Raw genomic sequence first — 21742 nt, 5'->3', positions numbered from 1 at the left:
CAGATGTAGATGAGCCTGAAGATCAGGATCAGAGGGTGACCCAGGTACAGGTTGCCAGGCTTAACCTGGCCAACCTAGACCTACATGGGAATGGAGAGGGCCAGCACCACTCCAGATCTCATAACCAAATTCTCCCAGGTAACAGGAGGGTGAGATCTCAATCAGGGGACTCTCATCTTTCTAGTGCCTCAAGAGAATCTCAAAGAGGGATGACTCCCTCCCAGAGGAAAGAGCATAGGGCCAGGATGAGGGCTGTCCAACTCCAAATAGAAAGGGAAGAGGTAGCCTTGGCTCAAGCTAAACTTGCTTTAGCAAGAGAAAGAAAATTGTGTGGCTTAGATGCCACTGGTGGCAGCAAAGTTCCTAAAGACAGGGCCTATGATAATAGAAACCTGACAAAAATTGTGCCCCCCTACAAGGAAGGGGATGACATCCACAAATGGATGACTGCTCTTGAGAGGGCCTGCATGGTACAGCAGGTCCCTGAGGATCAGTGGGCAGCAATTTTATGGTACTCCTTTTCTGAGAAAGGGAGGGATAGGCTCCTCACTGTTAGACCTGAGGATGCCAAAAGCTACTCTGTTCTGAAGAGTGCTCTTATTGAAGGGTTTGGCCTAACCACTGAGCAATACAGGTTGTTGTTCAGAGACACCCAAAAAGCACAGACTCAGGACTGGACTGATTTTGTTGATTGTGCCACTAAGGCTCTGGAGGGTTGGCTGCAGGGAAGTAAAGTTTCAGACTATACAGGATTGTACAATCTTATCATGAGAGAGCAGATCCTTAATAACTGTCAGAACCAGCTGTTGCATCAATACCTTGTTGACTCTGATTTGACCTCTCCCCAAGAATTGGGAAAGAAGGCAGACAAATGGGTCAGAACAAGGATTAAGCAGAAAAACCAGAACCAAGGTGACCAGAAGAAAACAGACCAGAAGGGTGGGAATCAGAAAGATAAAGAAAAGGACCAGAAGTCTTCAGGCCCCCAAACTAGTAATAAGGAGGGGGGTTCCCAAAATGGAAGCAAGAAAAAGAAGAATGATGGCCCAAAGAAACCTTGGTGTAATACCTGCAAATCAGTTTCACACTGGGGCAGTGAATGCACTAAGAAAAATCCAGTTCCTGCCACTGCAGCTCCTAAAGCAACTGCACCCCCTAGTACAGTCAGCAGTGGTAGTGCACAACCTAAGGGGTTAGTAGGGTTAACCTTGGGTACTGAGGTGGAATCTGGCCTAGTCAGAATCCCCACACAGGCAGTTCTCCTATATGATGTGGACTTATCTTTGACCACTGCAGTAAGCCCAGTAACCTGGGCAAATATAGGCAGACTCCCTTAATCAATGAGAAACTGGCTCAGGCCTACAGGGACACTTGTGCCAGTGTCACTATGGTGACACCTGACTTTGTGGACCCTGGTCAGATTATACTAGGTGAAAGTTACCTAGTGACCAATGCAAGCAGCTCCACTACTTCCCATAGTGTGGCTGTTGTGAACTTCTCCTGGGAAGGGGTAGATGGCCTAAAGAAAGTTGTTGTGAGTGCAGACCTCCCAGTAGACTGTCTGTTAGGCAATGGTCTTGAAAGCTCAGTTTGATCAGAAGTGGAGTACAGGACTCATGCAGAAATGCTAGGGATTTCAGCTCATGTCCTTGCAGTGACAAGGTCTCAGGCTAAGAAGTGCCTTCCTGAGCCAGTGGTGGATCTTGAAACAATAGACCAACCACAACCCAAGAGAAGGAGCAAGAGGGTTAAGGCTGTGCCTTCCCACTTGCCCCAGGTTGAGGATCAAGTTTCACAGGAAACTGATTCTGCAGTCCAAGAGGAGACTGTCTCAGAGGAACTTGAGCCTGATCAGGTTGAGTTTCTGGGGACAGGGGGACCCTCAAGGGCAGACCTGGGGCAGGCCCAATTAGATTGCCCTTCACTTGAACCCCTCAGACAGCAAGCTGCTGCGGAGGCTGCAGGGAATGCTCAAGGTACCCATAGAGTTTATTGGGATGAAGGACTCCTTTATTCAGAGGCTAGAGACCCCAAGCCTGGCACAACCAGGAGGTTGGTTATACCTTTGAAGTTTAGGGGTTTCCTTCTTACCTTGGCCCATGATATTCCCCTTGCAGGACACTTAGGCCAGAATAAGACTTGGGACAGGCTTGTTCCACACTTTCACTGGCCTCACATGTCAGAAAATGTCAAGGAGTTTTGTCGCTCCTGTGTCACTTGCCAAGCCAGTGGTAAGTCAGGTGGCACAACAAAGGCCCCCCTGATACCACTACCTGTGGTGGGGGTACCCTTTGAAGGAGTTGGAATAGACATTGTGGGTCCCATGGATCCTCAAACAGCATCTGGGCACAGATTTATACTGGTGGTAGTGGATCATGCCACCAGGTACCCAAAGGCAATTCCCCTGAGGACCACCACAGCCCCTGTGGTGGCAAAAGCCCTCATTGCAGTTTTCTCAAGAGTGGGCTTTCCAAAGGAGGTTCTTTCAGACAGAGGTACCAACTTTATGTCTGGATACTTAAAAGCAATGTGGAAAGAGTGTGGAGTAAACTATAAGTTTACCACACCCTACCATCCACAGTGCAATGGGCTTGTTGAAAGGTTCAACAAGACCCTAAAGGGAATGATAAAAGGTTTACCAGAGAAGCTTAGGCGGAAATGGGACATCCTTTTACCCTGCTTGCTCTTTGCTTACAGAGAGGTCCCACAGAAGGGGGTTGGCTACAGCCCTTTTGAACTTTTGTTTGGCCACCCTGTGAGGGGTCCATTGAGTTTGGTGAAGGAAGGATGGGAGTTACCTCTCAAAAAGCCTAAACTAGACATTGTGGACTATGTACTTGGTCTCCGCTCCAGGATGGCTGAATACATGGAGAGAGCATCCAAAAACCTTGACGCAAGTCAAGAATTACAGAAAGCTTGGCATGACCAAAAGGCTGTTCTGGTTGAGTTCCAGCCAGGGCAGAAGGTGTGGGTGTTGGACCCAGTGGGGCCAGCAGCTCTCCAGGACAAATGGACTGGACCCTACCCTATCATTGAGAAAAAGGGAGAAGTCACCTATGTGGTTGACTTTGGCACCCCTAGGAGCCCCCACAGGGTGCTCCATGTAAACCGTTTGAAAGCATTTGTTGACAGGGAGGACATGAGTCTCCTCATGGCCACAGATGGGGAACAGGAGGAAGAGAGTGACCCTCTCCCAGACCTGCTTTCCCAGAACCCTGATGATGGTTCAGTTGATGGAGTAGCCTTGGCAGGCAGCCTCACTGAGCAGCAACAGGTGGACTGCAGACAGGTGTTGCAGGCCCACAGACATATGTTTTCACTCACACCCAGCCAGACTAATTGGTGCACCCATGAGGTGGACACTGGTGACAGTCTGCCTGTGAAGAATAAGATCTACAGGCAACCTGACCATGTCAGGGATTGTATAAAGGCTGAGGTGCAAAAGATGTTGGAGCTTGGAGTGATTGAGCCATCAGAGAGCCCATGGGCTTGCCCAGTGGTCCTTGTGCCAAAACCTCATACCAAAGATGGGAAGAGAGAAATGAGGTTTTGTGTGGACTACAGAGGTCTCAATGCTGTCACTAGGACAGATGCCCATCCCATTCCAAGAGCAGATGAGCTCATTGATAAATTGGCTTCTGCCAAGTTTCTGAGCACATTTGATTTGACAGCTGGCTACTGGCAAATCAGAATAGCTGAAGAGTCAAAAGCCAAAACAGCATTCTCTACCCCTAGTGGACATTATCAATTTGTGGTAATGCCCTTTGGTTTGAAGAATGCACCTGCCACCTTCCAAAGGTTGGTGAATCAAGTCCTTGCTGGGTTGGATGACTTCTGTGCAGCATATCTAGATGATATTGCTGTCTTTAGCTCCACCTGGGAGGATCACCTGATCCACCTGAAGAAGGTTCTGGAGGCCCTGCAGAAGGCAGGCCTGACTATCAAGGCTACTAAGTGCCAGATAGGGCAGAGCAAGTTTGTGTACTTGGGCCACCTTGTAGGTGGGGGTCAAGTTCAACCACTGGAGAGCAAGATCCAGACCATACAGGACTGGGCTCCTCCAACTACCCAGACACAAGTCAGAGCCTTCTTGGGCCTGACTGGGTATTACAGAAAATTTGTAAAGAACTATGGGTCCATTGTGACACCATTGAATGACTTGACATCCAAGAAGATGCCCAAAAAGGTTCAGTGGACAGTTAGCTGTCAAAAGGCATTTGATGACCTGAAGAAGGCCATGTGCTCTGCACCTATCCTGAAGAGTCCTGACTACTCCAAACAGTTCATTGTACAGACAGATGCTTCTGAGTTGGGGTGGGAGCTGTGCTTTCACAACTTAATCAAAATGGTCAAGACCAGCCCATTGCTTTTATTAGCAGAAGGCTGACCCCCAGGGAGAAACGTTGGTCAGCTATTGAGAGGGAGGCCTTTGCTGTGGTTTGGGCCCTGAAGAAGTTGAGGCCATACTTGTTTGGTACTCACTTCCTAATTCAGACAGACCATAAGCCCCTCTTGTGGCTAAATCAGATGAAGGGTGAAAATCCCAAACTGCTCAGGTGGTCCATTTCACTACAGGGGATGGACTTTACAGTGGAGCACCGCCCAGGGACTGACCATGGTAATGCAGATGGTCTCTCCAGGTACTTCCACTTAGAACATGAAGACTTATCTGGTCAAGGTTAAGTTTAATGTCCCTGCGTTTGGGGGGCGTGGGGGGGTTGTGTAGGAGAGTAGGGTCTGCTATCCTATGGTCACCCCAATTTTTGCTTTTTGCTTCACTGGTTTTTCGACTTACTGAGGCTGTGGGCCTGCTAATCAGACCCCCAGCCTGCTGTTCTCTCTCTAAATTTATAATACATGTGCTATGGGTACATACCACAATTGGAAATGGACTCCTTGTCAGCCCCTGTACCATGCACTATAGGTGCTCAGGGCATAGGTGCCACCAAGGCCTACCAGGGGCTGAAGCATAGCTTTTGCCACCCCTGGCTGGTTCTTAAATTGACACAAGTGGCTGATCACTCAGCTGGGGCAAGTGGGTGTAATCACCCCTTGCTTAGATATAGTATACCTATATCTAAACCTATATCTGGACACATATATAGCCTGTAAGCCACTCCTATGGAAGGCCTCATCAATCCTGGAGGCAGAGTGCGTGGTTTTATGTGAGATGGAGCTCTGGCATGAGCTGAGCCTGTCTGCAGCTGTCGGGAACAACTCCCTAAGCTGATCCGGGATAATGCCATACCATATACTCTTAAGCGCCTTATAATCCTCGCGGTTATATAGCAGCTTTGGTTTGGCTTTATCAAAACATGTCGTGTAAGGTGTCATACGAATTGGAATACTACCCCCTCGCCAGTTCTGGCGACGGGGGTAGCATTCCACCCTTCTAGAGGGATAAGACATGTTACTTTACTGAAACGCGGTTGATTTAAAATGAGCCTCAGATCCACAAAATGGATGCCTCTGCCACAGACACGGGTCTGGCCTCCTGCTGCTGACCGAAACTCAGCATATGGTGGCCTGGACAAAGGGTTTCCTGTCACAGGGCGGTGTTAAACCACCCCAGACAGGAGATAGTGGATTGGAGTAGGGAGGTTTCAAAGAAACCAGACACTGCCTGGGGAGCACAAGGCTGCCCCTTGCATAATCCGGCCAAACCGGTTCTGGGGCCTCCCAGCCCCAGTCCCAGCATGGCCTGGATCAAAGGAAAGGGGTGTAACCACCCCCTTCCTGGGTCCCACCCATAGGAGGGGACCTAGCAGGATGTCCAGCCCACCAGATTCGAATAAGAGTGGGAGCAGTGCCAATGCAACTCAGATCATCCTGAAGAAACATAAGAAACGAATTCTGGACCCTTCGACATTCTATTCATCATAGAAGACGGAAGAATCTCCCTTGTGGTCAAGGAGTGACCACCCTGTGCAAACAGGCACCATCCAGCCCTCTACCCTTGCTTTATTGCAGTTCCCGCCGGAACTCGAGCGACACAGATTGACGAGATCAAGCTTGCCTGCCTTCTCCCAGCCTGATCCACAGTCCCTGCAGAGCTGAGACCAGTGGAGGCGACCAGAAGCGTGGGGCACGCCATCTTGAAAAGGCCACGAGACGCTGACCGTGCAGCCCACGAGTGACCCTCGAAGCTGTACACCGGGGTTTGAGAAGCCCCTACCCCGAGCTACACTTGCACCCAAGCTCACCCCTCCACACTTGACGAGTGCTGCGTGGGGCCCTTCTGCTTGTGTTGGCTTGACGCGTTGGCCCGGTCACTTGCCAGCTGGCTTGTGGCCCCTGTGCCGACGAAACCTTAAATACAACTTGCTTTTCTGGTTGCTCCAGATCTGCACCAGCTCCTGTGAAAAGGAGCCCCCACTCTGACCCTCCTGGTTCGAGTGATAAGCAATCTCCCGGTTCCGCGTGGATTACTTTTGCCAAGTGCTGTTTGCTGCAATCTTGAAGCCGACGGTGCTGACGGCGAGAGCCTACGTGGGACAGATCATGTCCTGCTCCTGGACGTCGCAGATGCCCCAGAGCCCACGTGACAGCGGAGAGAAGCCTATCGACAACCACCTGATTGCGCCCGACATTGCCTGGTTCCGTCCTGGTTCCACCCTGGTCACTGCTGAGTGACCCAGACTCTGTCCCCTCTGCTTTCAGGTACTTTTCTACTTCGATCCACCCTTGGATCGCACCGGACACTTCTGCTTCACATCGCCTGCAGCTGCAACAGCTTCAAGCACCAAGAGCCTGCGTGTCAAAACCTGACGCCACTTCGACCCTGTGCACCCACGGCCTGTGGGTGAGGTAACATTGCAACGCCGGTGTGCCCACGTTGGTACACACCTCTAGGGTCTGTGTCTTGAGTTTTGTTCCTCTAGGTTCAGCGGAAGTATCTTTAAACTCTTTTACGCACCATTGACATTGCATTGGTGCAAGCCGCACTTTCAGTGCTGCACCCGAGTCCCGTGGGCTACTCCCGACTTCAGCATTGCTAGTCCTGACTGCTCCCAGCGATTCACTAGGCCCTAGGCCTAACCACTGTTCGATTGGTATCTCTTATACCACTTTTTTAGTATATGGTTTGAGTGGCCACCGGCCCTCATCCAAAATTGTGCAACTTTGTATGTTATACTGTGCTTTTGATTTAACGCTTGTGCCCCTTTCCTCATAAAGAGTACTGGGGAGTAATTTAGAAATAAATACATATATTTTTATAAGATATACTTGTGTGGTGTCCTTTCATTTGATTACAGGATTGTATGTGGTAAAACAGCTCGCTTAACACGACCTCTTATGTTTAGCCTTTAAGGCTGCTTAGTCCATGCTACCACTAGGATAGCTTGTCTAACAAGGTTGACTTACAACCAGACATCTTTGGGGTTTGTTTGGACTGATACCCAGTGGTTCCAGAATTGGAAACACTACATATCAGGCCAACTTCTCACATTGGTGTGCAGCGGTGCGGATTTGAGCTTGCTGTTTGTTTTACCATTGCAATCTTTACATCAAATTGAAAGATCACATCAAGTACCTCTAGGTACATATAAATCAAAAGCTTAGCATATTAAGTTCTACTGAACTTAGTAGTTGTAGATTAAAGGGATTAGCACACCCTGACTACAACTCACTATCAAGGTACAGTAGGAAAACACTTAGTGTAGGTAAGTGCATCACTTACACCTCACTAGCAGTCATGTCTGATACAGGTAGAGCCTCAGGCTCTGCTCCTGTAGCAGTTGACCCTATCAAGGCAACTTCCAGATATGACAACCTTAGCCACAAAGACCTGAGTGCCTTGTGCACAGCCAGGGGGCTAAAAAAGGGCAAAGGCCCTACTATTCCTTCCCTGATAGCTATCCTGGAAAAGGATGACTTAGATAAGGTGAGTCAGGCTCCCTTAGATTCAGGTGAGGGGGTAAACTCCCCTGAGAATGAGGATCTTCCAGATGAAGAAGAAGAGGAGGAAGAAGAGGAAGAGGAAGGCTCAGACGTAGATGAGCCTGAAGATCAGGATCAGAGGGTGACCCAGGTACAGGTTGCCAGGCTTAACCTGGCCAACCTAGACCTACATGGGAATGGAGAGGGCCAGCACCACTCCAGATCTCATAACCAAATTCTCCCAGGTAACAGGAGGGTGAGATCTCAATCAGGGGACTCTCATCTTTCTAGTGCCTCAAGAGAATCTCAAAGAGGGATGACTCCCTCCCAGAGGAAAGAGCATAGGGCCAGGATGAGGGCTGTCCAACTCCAAATAGAAAGGGAAGAGGTAGCCTTGGCTCAAGCTAAACTTGCTTTAGCAAGAGAAAGAAAATTGTGTGGCTTAGATGCCACTGGTGGCAGCAAAGTTCCTAAAGACAGGGCCTATGATAATAGAAACCTGACAAAAATGGTGCCCCCCTACAAGGAAGGGGATGACATCCACAAATGGATGACTGCTCTTGAGAGGGCCTGCATGGTACAGCAGGTCCCTGAGGATCAGTGGGCAGCAATTTTATGGTACTCCTTTTCTGAGAAAGGGAGGGATAGGCTCCTCACTGTTAGACCTGAGGATGCCAAAAGCTACTCTGTTCTGAAGAGTGCTCTTATTGAAGGGTTTGGCCTAACCACTGAGCAATACAGGTTGTTGTTCAGAGACACCCAAAAAGCACAGACTCAGGACTGGACTGATTTTGTTGATTGTGCCACTAAGGCTCTGGAGGGTTGGCTGCAGGGAAGTAAAGTTTCAGACTATACAGGATTGTACAATCTTATTATGAGAGAGCAGATCCTTAATAACTGTCAGAACCAGCTGTTGCATCAATACCTTGTTGACTCTGATTTGACCTCTCCCCAAGAATTGGGAAAGAAGGCAGACAAATGGGTCAGAACAAGGATTAAGCAGAAAAACCAGAACCAAGGTGACCAGAAGAAAACAGACCAGAAGGGTGGGAATCAGAAAGATAAAGAAAAGGACCAGAAGTCTTCAGGCCCCCAAACTAGTAATAAGGAGGGGGGTTCCCAAAATGAAAGCAAGAAAAAGAAGAATGATGGCCCAAAGAAACCTTGGTGTAATACCTGCAAATCAGTTTCACACTGGGGCAGTGAATGCACTAAGAAAAATCCAGTTCCTGCCACTGCAGCTCCTAAAGCAACTGCACCCCCTAGTACAGTCAGCAGTGGTAGTGCACAACCTAAGGGGTTAGTAGGGTTAACCTTGGGTACTGAGGTGGAATCTGGCCTAGTCAGAATCCCCACACAGGCAGTTCTCCTATATGATGTGGACTTATCTTTGACCACTGCAGTAAGCCCAGTAACCTGGGCAAATATAGGCAGACTCCCTTAATCAATGAGAAACTGGCTCAGGCCTACAGGGACACTTGTGCCAGTGTCACTATGGTGACACCTGACTTTGTGGACCCTGGTCAGATTATACTAGGTGAAAGTTACCTAGTGACCAATGCAAGCAGCTCCACTACTTCCCATAGTGTGGCTGTTGTGAACTTCTCCTGGGAAGGGGTAGATGGCCTAAAGAAAGTTGTTGTGAGTGCAGACCTCCCAGTAGACTGTCTGTTAGGCAATGGTCTTGAAAGCTCAGTTTGATCAGAAGTGGAGTACAGGACTCATGCAGAAATGCTAGGGATTTCAGCTCATGTCCTTGCAGTGACAAGGTCTCAGGCTAAGAAGTGCCTTCCTGAGCCAGTGGTGGATCTTGAAACAATAGACCAACCACAACCCAAGAGAAGGAGCAAGAGGGTTAAGGCTGTGCCTTCCCACTTGCCCCAGGTTGAGGATCAAGTTTCACAGGAAACTGATTCTGCAGTCCAAGAGGAGACTGTCTCAGAGGAACTTGAGCCTGATCAGGTTGAGTTTCTGGGGACAGGGGGACCCTCAAGGGCAGACCTGGGGCAGGCCCAATTAGATTGCCCTTCACTTGAACCCCTCAGACAGCAAGCTGCTGCGGAGGCTGCAGGGAATGCTCAAGGTACCCATAGAGTTTATTGGGATGAAGGACTCCTTTATTCAGAGGCTAGAGACCCCAAGCCTGGCACAACCAGGAGGTTGGTTATACCTTTGAAGTTTAGGGGTTTCCTTCTTACCTTGGCCCATGATATTCCCCTTGCAGGACACTTAGGCCAGAATAAGACTTGGGACAGGCTTGTTCCACACTTTCACTGGCCTCACATGTCAGAAAATGTCAAGGAGTTTTGTCGCTCCTGTGTCACTTGCCAAGCCAGTGGTAAGTCAGGTGGCACAACAAAGGCCCCCCTGATACCACTACCTGTGGTGGGGGTACCCTTTGAAGGAGTTGGAATAGACATTGTGGGTCCCATGGATCCTCAAACAGCATCTGGGCACAGATTTATACTGGTGGTAGTGGATCATGCCACCAGGTACCCAAAGGCAATTCCCCTGAGGACCACCACAGCCCCTGTGGTGGCAAAAGCCCTCATTGCAGTTTTCTCAAGAGTGGGCTTTCCAAAGGAGGTTCTTTCAGACAGAGGTACCAACTTTATGTCTGGATACTTAAAAGCAATGTGGAAAGAGTGTGGAGTAAACTATAAGTTTACCACACCCTACCATCCACAGTGCAATGGGCTTGTTGAAAGGTTCAACAAGACCCTAAAGGGAATGATAAAAGGTTTACCAGAGAAGCTTAGGCGGAAATGGGACATCCTTTTACCCTGCTTGCTCTTTGCTTACAGAGAGGTCCCACAGAAGGGGGTTGGCTACAGCCCTTTTGAACTTTTGTTTGGCCACCCTGTGAGGGGTCCATTGAGTTTGGTGAAGGAAGGATGGGAGTTACCTCTCAAAAAGCCTAAACTAGACATTGTGGACTATGTACTTGGTCTCCGCTCCAGGATGGCTGAATACATGGAGAGAGCATCCAAAAACCTTGACGCAAGTCAAGAATTACAGAAAGCTTGGCATGACCAAAAGGCTGTTCTGGTTGAGTTCCAGCCAGGGCAGAAGGTGTGGGTGTTGGACCCAGTGGGGCCAGCAGCTCTCCAGGACAAATGGACTGGACCCTACCCTATCATTGAGAAAAAGGGAGAAGTCACCTATGTGGTTGACTTTGGCACCCCTAGGAGCCCCCACAGGGTGCTCCATGTAAACCGTTTGAAAGCATTTGTTGACAGGGAGGACATGAGTCTCCTCATGGCCACAGATGGGGAACAGGAGGAAGAGAGTGACCCTCTCCCAGACCTGCTTTCCCAGAACCCTGATGATGGTTCAGTTGATGGAGTAGCCTTGGCAGGCAGCCTCACTGAGCAGCAACAGGTGGACTGCAGACAGGTGTTGCAGGCCCACAGACATATGTTTTCACTCACACCCAGCCAGACTAATTGGTGCACCCATGAGGTGGACACTGGTGACAGTCTGCCTGTGAAGAATAAGATCTACAGGCAACCTGACCATGTCAGGGATTGTATAAAGGCTGAGGTGCAAAAGATGTTGGAGCTTGGAGTGATTGAGCCATCAGAGAGCCCATGGGCTTGCCCAGTGGTCCTTGTGCCAAAACCTCATACCAAAGATGGGAAGAGAGAAATGAGGTTTTGTGTGGACTACAGAGGTCTCAATGCTGTCACTAGGACAGATGCCCATCCCATTCCAAGAGCAGATGAGCTCATTGATAAATTGGCTTCTGCCAAGTTTCTGAGCACATTTGATTTGACAGCTGGCTACTGGCAAATCAGAATAGCTGAAGAGTCAAAAGCCAAAACAGCATTCTCTACCCCTAGTGGACATTATCAATTTGTGGTAATGCCCTTTGGTTTGAAGAATGCACCTGCCACCTTCCAAAGGTTGGTGAATCAAGTCCTTGCTGGGTTGGATGACTTCTGTGCAGCATATCTAGATGATATTGCTGTCTTTAGCTCCACCTGGGAGGATCACCTGATCCACCTGAAGAAGGTTCTGGAGGCCCTGCAGAAGGCAGGCCTGACTATCAAGGCTACTAAGTGCCAGATAGGGCAGAGCAAGTTTGTGTACTTGGGCCACCTTGTAGGTGGGGGTCAAGTTCAACCACTGGAGAGCAAGATCCAGACCATACAGGACTGGGCTCCTCCAACTACCCAGACACAAGTCAGAGCCTTCTTGGGCCTGACTGGGTATTACAGAAAATTTGTAAAGAACTATGGGTCCATTGTGACACCATTGAATGACTTGACATCCAAGAAGATGCCCAAAAAGTTTCAGTGGACAGTTAGCTGTCAAAAGGCATTTGATGACCTGAAGAAGGCCATGTGCTCTGCACCTATCCTGAAGAGTCCTGACTACTCCAAACAGTTCATTGTACAGACAGATGCTTCTGAGTTGGGGTGGGAGCTGTGCTTTCACAACTTAATCAAAATGGTCAAGACCAGCCCATTGCTTTTATTAGCAGAAGGCTGACCCCCAGGGAGAAACGTTGGTCAGCTATTGAGAGGGAGGCCTTTGCTGTGGTTTGGGCCCTGAAGAAGTTGAGGCCATACTTGTTTGGTACTCACTTCCTAATTCAGACAGACCATAAGCCCCTCTTGTGGCTAAATCAGATGAAGGGTGAAAATCCCAAACTGCTCAGGTGGTCCATTTCCCTACAGGGGATGGACTTTACAGTGGAGCACCGCCCAGGGACTGACCATGGTAATGCAGATGGTCTCTCCAGGTACTTCCACTTAGAACATGAAGACTTATCTGGTCAAGGTTAAGTTTAATGTCCCTGCGTTTGGGGGGCGGGGGGGGTTGTGTAGGAGAGTAGGGTCTGCTATCCTATGGTCACCCCAATTTTTGCTTTTTGCTTCACTGGTTTTTCGACTTACTGAGGCTGTGGGCCTGCTAATCAGACCCCCAGCCTGCTGTTCTCTCTCTAAATTTATAATACATGTGCTATAGGTACATACCACAATTGGAAATGGACTCCTTGTCAGCCCCTGTACCATGCACTATAGGTGCTCAGGGCATAGGTGCCACCAAGGCCTACCAGGGGCTGAAGCATAGCTTTTGCCACCCCTGGCTGGTTCTTAAATTGACACAACTGGCTGATCACTCAGCTGGGGCAAGTGGGTGTAATCACCCCTTGCTTAGATATAGTATACCTATATCTAAACCTATATCTGGACACATATATAGCCTGTAAGCCACTCCTATGGAAGGCCTCATCAATCCTGGAGGCAGAGTGCGTGGTTTTATGTGAGATGGAGCTCTGGCATGAGCTGAGCCTGTCTGCAGCTGTCGGGAACAACTCCCTAAGCTGATCCGGGATAATGCCATACCATATACTCTTAAGCGCCTTATAATCCTCGCGGTTATATAGCAGCTTTGGTTTGGCTTTATCAAAACATGTCGTGTAAGGTGTCATACGAATTGGAATACTACCCCCTCGCCAGTTCTGGCGACGGGGGTAGCATTCCACCCTTCTAGAGGGATAAGACATGTTACTTTACTGAAACGCGGTTGATTTAAAATGAGCCTCAGATCCACAAAATGGATGCCTCTGCCACAGACACGGGTCTGGCCTCCTGCTGCTGACCGAAACTCAGCATATGGTGGCCTGGACAAAGGGTTTCCTGTCACAGGGCGGTGTTAAACCACCCCAGACAGGAGATAGTGGATTGGAGTAGGGAGGTTTCAAAGAAACCAGACACTGCCTGGGGAGCACAAGGCTGCCCCTTGCATAATCCGGCCAAACCGGTTCTGGGGCCTCCCAGCCCCAGTCCCAGCGTGGCCTGGATCAAAGGAAAGGGGTGTAACCACCCCCTTCCTGGGTCCCACCCATAGGAGGGGACCTAGCAGGATGTCCAGCCCACCAGATTCGAATAAGAGTGGGAGCAGTGCCAATGCAACTCAGATCATCCTGAAGAAACATAAGAAACGAATTCTGGACCCTTCGACATTCTATTCATCATAGAAGACGGAAGAATCTCCCTTGTGGTCAAGGAGTGACCACCCTGTGCAAACAGGCACCATCCAGCCCTCTACCCTTGCTTTGTTGCAGTTCCCGCCGGAACTCGAGCGACACAGATTGACGAGATCAAGCTTGCCTGCCTTCTCCCAGCCTGATCCACAGTCCCTGCAGAGCTGAGACCAGTGGAGGCGACCAGAAGCGTGGGGCACGCCATCTTGAAAAGGCCACGAGACGCTGACTGTGCAGCCCACGAGTGACCCTCGAAGCTGTACACCGGGGTTTGAGAAGCCCCTACCCCGAGCTACACTTGCACCCAAGCTCACCCCTCCACACTTGACGAGTGCTGCGTGGGGCCCTTCTGCTTGTGTTGGCTCGACGCATTGGCCCGGTCACTTGCCAGCTGGCTTGTGGCCCCTGTGCCAACGAAACCTTAAATACAACTTGCTTTTCTGGTTGCTCCAGATCTGCACCAGCTCCTGTGAAAAGGAGCCCCCACTCTGACCCTCCTGGTTCGAGTGATAAGCAATCTCCCGGTTCCGCGTGGATTGCTTTTGCCAAGTGCTGTTTGCTGCAATCTTGAAGCCGACGGTGCTGACGGCGAGAGCCTACGTGGGACAGATCGTGACCTGCTCCTGGACATCGCAGATGCCCCAGAGCCCACGTGACAGCGGAGAGAAGCCTATCGACAACCACCTGATTGCGCCCGACATTGCCTGGTTCCGTCCTGGTTCCACCCTGGTCACTGCTGAGTGACCCAGACTCTGTCCCCTCTGCTTTCAGGTACTTTTCTACTTCGATCCACCCTTGGATCGCACCGGACACTTCTGCTTCACATCGCCTGCAGCTGCAACAGCTTCAAGCACCAAGAGCCTGCGTGTCAAAACCCGACGCCACTTCGACCCTGTGCACCCACGGCCTGTGGGTGAGGTAACATTGCAACGCCGGTGTGCCCACGTTGGTACACACCTCTAGGGTCTGTGTCTTGAGTTTTGTTCCTCTAGGTTCAGCGGAAGTATCTTTAAACTCACTTTGTGTAACTTTTAAGCAACATTGACATTGCATTGGTGCAAGCCGCACTTTCCGTGCTGCACCCGAGTCCCGTGGGCTACTCCCGACTTCAGCATTGCTAGTCCTGACTGCTCCCAGCGATTCACTAGGCCCTAGGCCTAACCACTGTTCGATTGGTATCTCTTATACCACTTTTTTAGTATATGGTTTGAGTGGCCACCGGCCCTCATCCAAAATTGTGCAACTTTGTATGTTATACTGTGCTTTTGATTTAACGCTTGTGCCCCTTTCCTCATAAAGAGTACTGGGGAGTAATTTAGAAATAAATAAATATATTTTTATAAGATATACTTGTGTGGTGTCCTTTCATTTGATTACAGGATTGTATGTGGTAAAACAGCTCGCTTAACACGACCTCTTAAGTTTAGCCTTTAAGGCTGCTTAGTCCATGCTACCACTAGGATAGCTTGTCTAACAAGGTTGACTTACAACCAGACATCTTTGGGGTTTGTTTGGACTGATACCCAGTGGTTCCAGAATTGGAAACACTACATATCAGGCCAACTTCTCACAGGTGTCAAATGTCAAATGTCAAATGTTCTTGTATAGCGCACTTATCACCAGAGAAGGTCTCAAGGTGCTTGGCAAGAAGAAAAGCAGCAACCCTGTTGAGTATAGCGTCAGAGGGGAGGCATTATTTGGGGAAGAGCCAGGTTTTCAGACCCTTATGAAATTCCTGGTGATCGGAAAGGGACAGAAGATGAATCGGTAACTTATTCCAGAGATGAGAGGCTACATAAGAAACGGACCGACATCCATTCCTTGCTGACCTCATCCGAGGCTGGGATAAAAGAGATTTCGAGCTAGAACGCAGTGCTCTGGACGGTCTGTACCAGTCCAGTTTCTCCGCTAAATAAGAAGGACCGGTGGCATGAAGAAGTTTATGAGTAAGACTCAGAATCTTAAATTTGTATCTCTGGCGCACAGGTAGCCAGTGCAACTTTTTAAGGTTGGGTTTGGAGGCAGACCAAGGGGGAAAACCCAGCACTAGTCTTGCGGCTGCGTTCTGGAGGATTTGCAGTTTAGTTAGCAGACCCTCATTGATAGAGGCGAACATCGCATTTCCATAATCTAGCCAGCTTATAATCAGCCCCTGAACCAAAGGCTTTCTGGTCTCTAGTGGGAGCCATTTGCAGATTTTTCGCAGTTGCCGAAGTATTCCGTAACAAGTACCAGATACTAGATTAACATGTGCTTTCATAGAGAGAGCACTATCTAGTAGAATGCCCAGATCACGTACAGCTTCCTTGGGTTCAGAACAGGATCCTAATTCGCGTGGCCACCAATCTGGGGTCCAAATGTTCTTGGCTTTGCCAAATAAAACAATTTCGGCCTTACTACAGTTAAGTTGAAGTCTGTTAACACTCATCCATTTGCTGATGTGCACCATGCCTTGCTTGAATCTGGTGCAGGTTTCGAGGAAGTCGAAGCTAGAGGTGATAAGCACCTGCGTATCATCTGCGTAAGACACTGTAGTAAAGCCATAAGATTTTATAATATCGGCCAGGGGGGTGAGATATAATTTGAACAACAGGGGGCTAAGAATCGACCCCTGTGGAACCCCCACAGAAAGGGGAATATTGCTGGAAGCAAGGGTGTTCATCTTAATATAGGTGTAACGATCGGCGAGGTAGTTTTCAAACCAAGCCAGGGCGTTGCCCCTGACACCTATCTCCCACAGCCGATGTTTCAAAATGCTGTGGGAGATGGTGTAAAAGGCCGCCGAAAGGTCCAGCAGGACCAGAAAAGCAGATTCGCCTCTGTCCAAGGAAAGTCGGATGTTATCCACTATCTCAATCACAGCCGTTTCCGTACCATGGGCGGCACGGAACCCTGACTGCGAGGGATCAAGAAGAGCATAGGTTTCAATATAGGAGGATACACGTTTATTGACTGGATGTTCTAGGACCTTCCCAAAGTATGGCAGTAGGGATATAGGTCTTTAGTTAGACGGAACAGAGGGGTCACTGTTGGGCTTTTTAAGGATAGGCTTTACCTGTGCCAGCTTCCAACTACTGGGAATGGAGGCACTCTCAATAACTCTCAATAGAAAAGTTGAAGATGTTAGTGAGAGCGTCTACCAGCAGCGGGAGTATCTCACTACACTTACGTGGGGACAGCGCGTTGGTGAGAGAACCAGATTTAACTTTCTTAAGTGCCTCGAGCACTTCTACTGTGGAGATAGGCTCAAAATCTGTCAGGGATGGAGTTTTACTGGCTTCTAAGGCGGACACAGTCAAAGATGATGCCACGCCAAGAGGGGCCATGTCAAGGGGGGTCAGGAAACGAAGAGTAAATGAGCTTGATTTTATTATCGAAATAGGAAGAAAGCGAATTCCCTCACTCCGCAGTGGGAATAAAGGCTGGTTGCTCCATCTGAGGGGTGGTGAATTCCTTCACTATTTTATACAATTCTTTGCTAGAATGGGCTGCTTTATCTATTGTTTGTGTTAGATAGAGCGTTTTTGCAGCTTTTATATGTTTTAGATATTTAGAGTGAGATGATTTGTAAATCCTCCGGATTTCTGGCGTTCTAAATTTCCGCCATATCCTTTCAGCTGTTCTGCTGACCCTTTTTTCTATTTTCAAGGCCTCAGTAAACCACGGTGAGGCAAAACTTTTTACATTAACTTTCTTTTCCGAGATAATTATATCGAGAGTGTTGCAGATGGACGCTTCCAAGTGAGTTGCCATTGCTTCAATATTCTTAGGGCTATTATTCGGAGGCTTGAAATGCGTCCGAAAGACCTCGGGAGTCAGTTTTCGCCAATGACGTATGGATGTAGCTTCCTTGCAAGTAACAATCTTTGACCTAGGCGATTTAGGAAAATTAAAGTTAACTAGAAAATGATCGGTCCAAATCATGGGAATAGGCGGTTCACAAATTAAGTTGGGTAGGTTGGAGAATATTGAATCCAGCGAGTGACCGGCTTGATGGGTGGGGCCATGTACTCTTTGGGTTAGGCCTAGAGTTTCCAAAGTCGTAATTAGGTTACGGGAGTCAGTGTCGTCAGGCAGCTCTGCATGATGATTTAAATCTCCTAGTAAGATGAAATTATCAGTAGCCAACACATGAGATGCTAAGATGTCTAAATAACGGTACTTAATAGTAGGCAAATAACATTTCCAACTCTCTCTGCATATTTGATATTGTTAGATATACAAGATACTATTAGTAACTATAAAGACTTGATAACTATCGTTTTTGCCTGCGCCAGGTTGGTCATAGCGCGGACTTGGATCTCAAAGGAACCTCCTAGTGTCATGGAATGGTGGAATCTTATTCATGAAATATATACAATGGAGCTCTCATTGGCTAAGTGTAGGGGCCCTAAGGCATTTAAAGGGAGGGTAAAAATATGGGGAACGTTCATTTGATTTATATGTATTCATTTAGAGAGTCCTGTACATCGGCATTATTTTCATGATTAAGATATGGATGAGTATCTGTATTGTAACCCTCTGCTTGTATCTAATGGTTAATTTATGCCCAGAAACGTATGAAATTATATTTGTATAACAAGAAATGATTTTTCTTTGTTTTTTTCTTTGTCTTGCAATATATAAACATTTTGAAAAGTAAAAAAAAAGAGATGCTAAGATGTCTAACAGTTTATTGGCAAAGTTCGATTTCCCCCCTGGAGGTCTATATACCAGGGCTGCCCTACCAAAGGATGTGGTATTACATTTCATGTTAATTATCAATATTTCAATCGTTTCATTTGAAGATGATTCAAGCCGGATAATCTCAATAGGGGCCTTTGCGGCAATTGCAATACCGCCCCCTCTCTTTCCCACTCTGTCTTGCCTAACAAGATGGTATTCCTTAGGGAATGCAGTGGCAATATCAGGTGAGGCGTGGCTGTGGAGCCATGTTTCCATAAAGAAACAGATATCGGGTTTGGAACTGTCTAAGAGGTTCCAAAGCTCCAGTGCATGTTTAGGAATGGATCTGGTGTTAAGGTAGAGAGCAGAAAAGGATTTAGTACACTTTGCTGTACTGATGTTATCCAGTTTTAGGGGGCTTTCTAATAATCCTTTCTCGGAAACCCTACTCAAGTTTGGAGTGCCCGCTGCCCTGAGGAGTTCATGCCTCGGTGGAAAAATAGTAGGGCGACCTGTTCGAATTACTGAAGTGTTACATGGATTGAAAGAGAGCAATTCCTGCCGGCTATAGCAAATCATGATGGTTAAGAACAGAAACCCCTAAGCCTACAGGTTCTGTAGAATTGTTCCAGGGGAGAGGACGGCGGGGGGCGTCCAGGCGCAGACGGGCCCAGACGGGATTGCCTTAGGCATGCCGCCGGTGCACCGCTGCGCGCGTCCGTGCTGGGGAGTGAAATAACTAGGTAAGAGGGCGGGGCAGCTAGGATGACGCTGCTAGGTGTCCCAGTGTTTCCTGTCCCTCCGCACAATCGGCACAGGCCGTGGCGGACCGGGGACCAGCAACGGGGAAGACCGAACAGGTGAGAATGAAGCAGTAGTAATCACCGCATACAACGTTTAAAAACACGAAAGGGATGGTGTTTAAAAATGCAAGTTAAAGCAACTTGTAGCCCTCAGGTGGGTTGTTATAAATCGTTATGGGGTAACCCAGAATCCCTCAGAACCTGGGCAGAACAGTTTAATATATACAATGGTTCTGTCGGGTATATAAACTGATTGCGTCAAAATGCATATTCATTTTTCAAAATTATTTCTTAATCGATCATAAATTACTTTGAACAATCATCAAATGAAAGCATAATCAAACAGCAAATCCCGTACCAAGGAAAACAGAGTAACAATATCTTTTTAATCAATGAACTAGTTTCATTCATGAGTACCTTGTTTATGATACATGTAAGTTAATCAGAAAATCCAAAATTACTTAGTAACAAACGGCGCATATAAATACAGTGCGTGCATTGTGACATATAGTGAACTCGTGAGACAATGAATTATATACAAGTGAGTGAAGGAAAAGGGAAGGGGTTTGGGTGTTTGTCGTGAACACTTTACAGGCCAGTTTCGATATTTAATTGTAATTCATTCAGTACGCCACTTCATTTGGCCTTAGTAACTGAATATTCTATACTGGTCCGATGGTTATGATATCGTCGACGTTTCAACCCTTGGACGCTTTGATTGTGGGTCTGGGGCGGGTCTTCTTCAGGACTTAGGAGGGTGGGGTAGTGAATTGGCGCCTGTTGGTCAAGAAGGAATAGGCCATCAGGACGGGATTTGCGTGAAATTTAAACAAAACTAATTAAAAGTACAGTGAGCACCTATTTAGTATTGCACTCACCTAGGGGCCCTTCTTGGATAGAAATCCGGTGGGCGTTCGGAATAATCACCCTTCATAATGAGCCATCCGGCTTCACGGAAGTTCGTTTCTGTTAATTTAAGTTAAGGGAGTATGAGTTTCAACTAAAGCAATGCAGTAAATTATGTGCTGTTTGAATTATGAAATAATTCGATTAAGTAGTACATGGTCAAGACTCACCCTGATGCTTAAGAGAACTTCACCGCTGATCATATATTTAAAACCATATAGCCCGACGATATTCTGGGCACTCCTTTTCTAGAGAAACAGCTGCAATGATTTGGGCAATCTAGAAGAAAGAGGGTGGAACGAGCTGTGGATTCAAGCTTGTCGAGCCTGTTGCGCAAGCGCTATTCAAAGCACGTCATTCTGACTTTAAGAGTCTAGTTGTCGTGACAACTGGCGCGTGTGTTGGCGCGCGTCACACTAGACAGCTGAACTTTCATTGTTGTGGAAATCCATACGCGAATCAACGCTAGGTCCTGTAGACATAGCAACCAGCGCGTACATAGCAACTAGCACGTATGTTAGCACGTTACTGTATTCAGCTGAAACTTTCGCGCCTATCGTCGCGCGTCACTTTTGATTCAAAGCTTTAGTTGTGTGGCAGTCTCCAATTGTATTTATACACACTAACATTTTTTTTTTCATTGGGATGTCAGTTTTATGCAAGTTTTTTGCTGCTTAATTGTATGGTGGCACTGAAAACTCTTCATACGATTTGCAAGTTAACTACTTGTTGGTAGTTAACTACTTGTTGGTAGTTAACTTGCGTGGCTCAGTGGTTAGAGGCGGCAGACCCGGAAGCTGAGATCGGCCATGGACCAGGGTTCGATTCCCCGCCTCGGCGGGTCTCGGGCTCAAAATTCCACGGAGTCGACAATTCTCGCTCCGGTGCCTACTCGAATCACGGGGTCACACTCTGCGACTCTGGGCAATAGCTTCCTTAACCTCCACTACGGCCCCTCGCGGCGAGATGCCTGGCTTTCACCCTGTGGATACCCGGCCGGGGTATCTCACAGGGGAATACCAGGACGGGTTCCCTAAACAAGCGCTTTGAGACCCCTGGGTTAAAGCGCGCTATATAAATCGAAGCACATTTACATTTACATTTACATAGTGATCTTCGTGGCAGCAACTCACCCACGCAATGGATCACGCATCAGTACCACCTCCGTTTTTGCAGTCAACTGGTACTCCTCCTGTCATTTGGCAACAATGGAAGGAGACATTTGAAGCCAATCTTGAGGCGATTGATGGCGACACTTTTACTTCAAAGAAGAAGAAAGCCTTACTTGTATATAATCTGTGTGCAGAGGGGAGGACCATTTTAAAGACTTTACCTCTCGAACTTGTAGGAACATGTGTCAGTAGTGGTGAGGAAGGTGACTCTTTAATAGTAGATGATTACGCCTCACTTATTAAAACTTTGGATAAGAGATTTAACCCCAAGAGAAATATTGTACTAGAGCGTCATAAGTTTTTACAGGATCACTGACATA

Source organism: Lissotriton vulgaris, chromosome 2_1 (genome assembly GCF_964263255.1).
Source record: "Lissotriton vulgaris chromosome 2_1, aLisVul1.2, whole genome shotgun sequence".
Lineage (NCBI taxonomy): Eukaryota > Metazoa > Chordata > Amphibia > Caudata > Salamandridae > Lissotriton > Lissotriton vulgaris.
Note: the sequence above shows the minus strand (reverse complement) of the source record.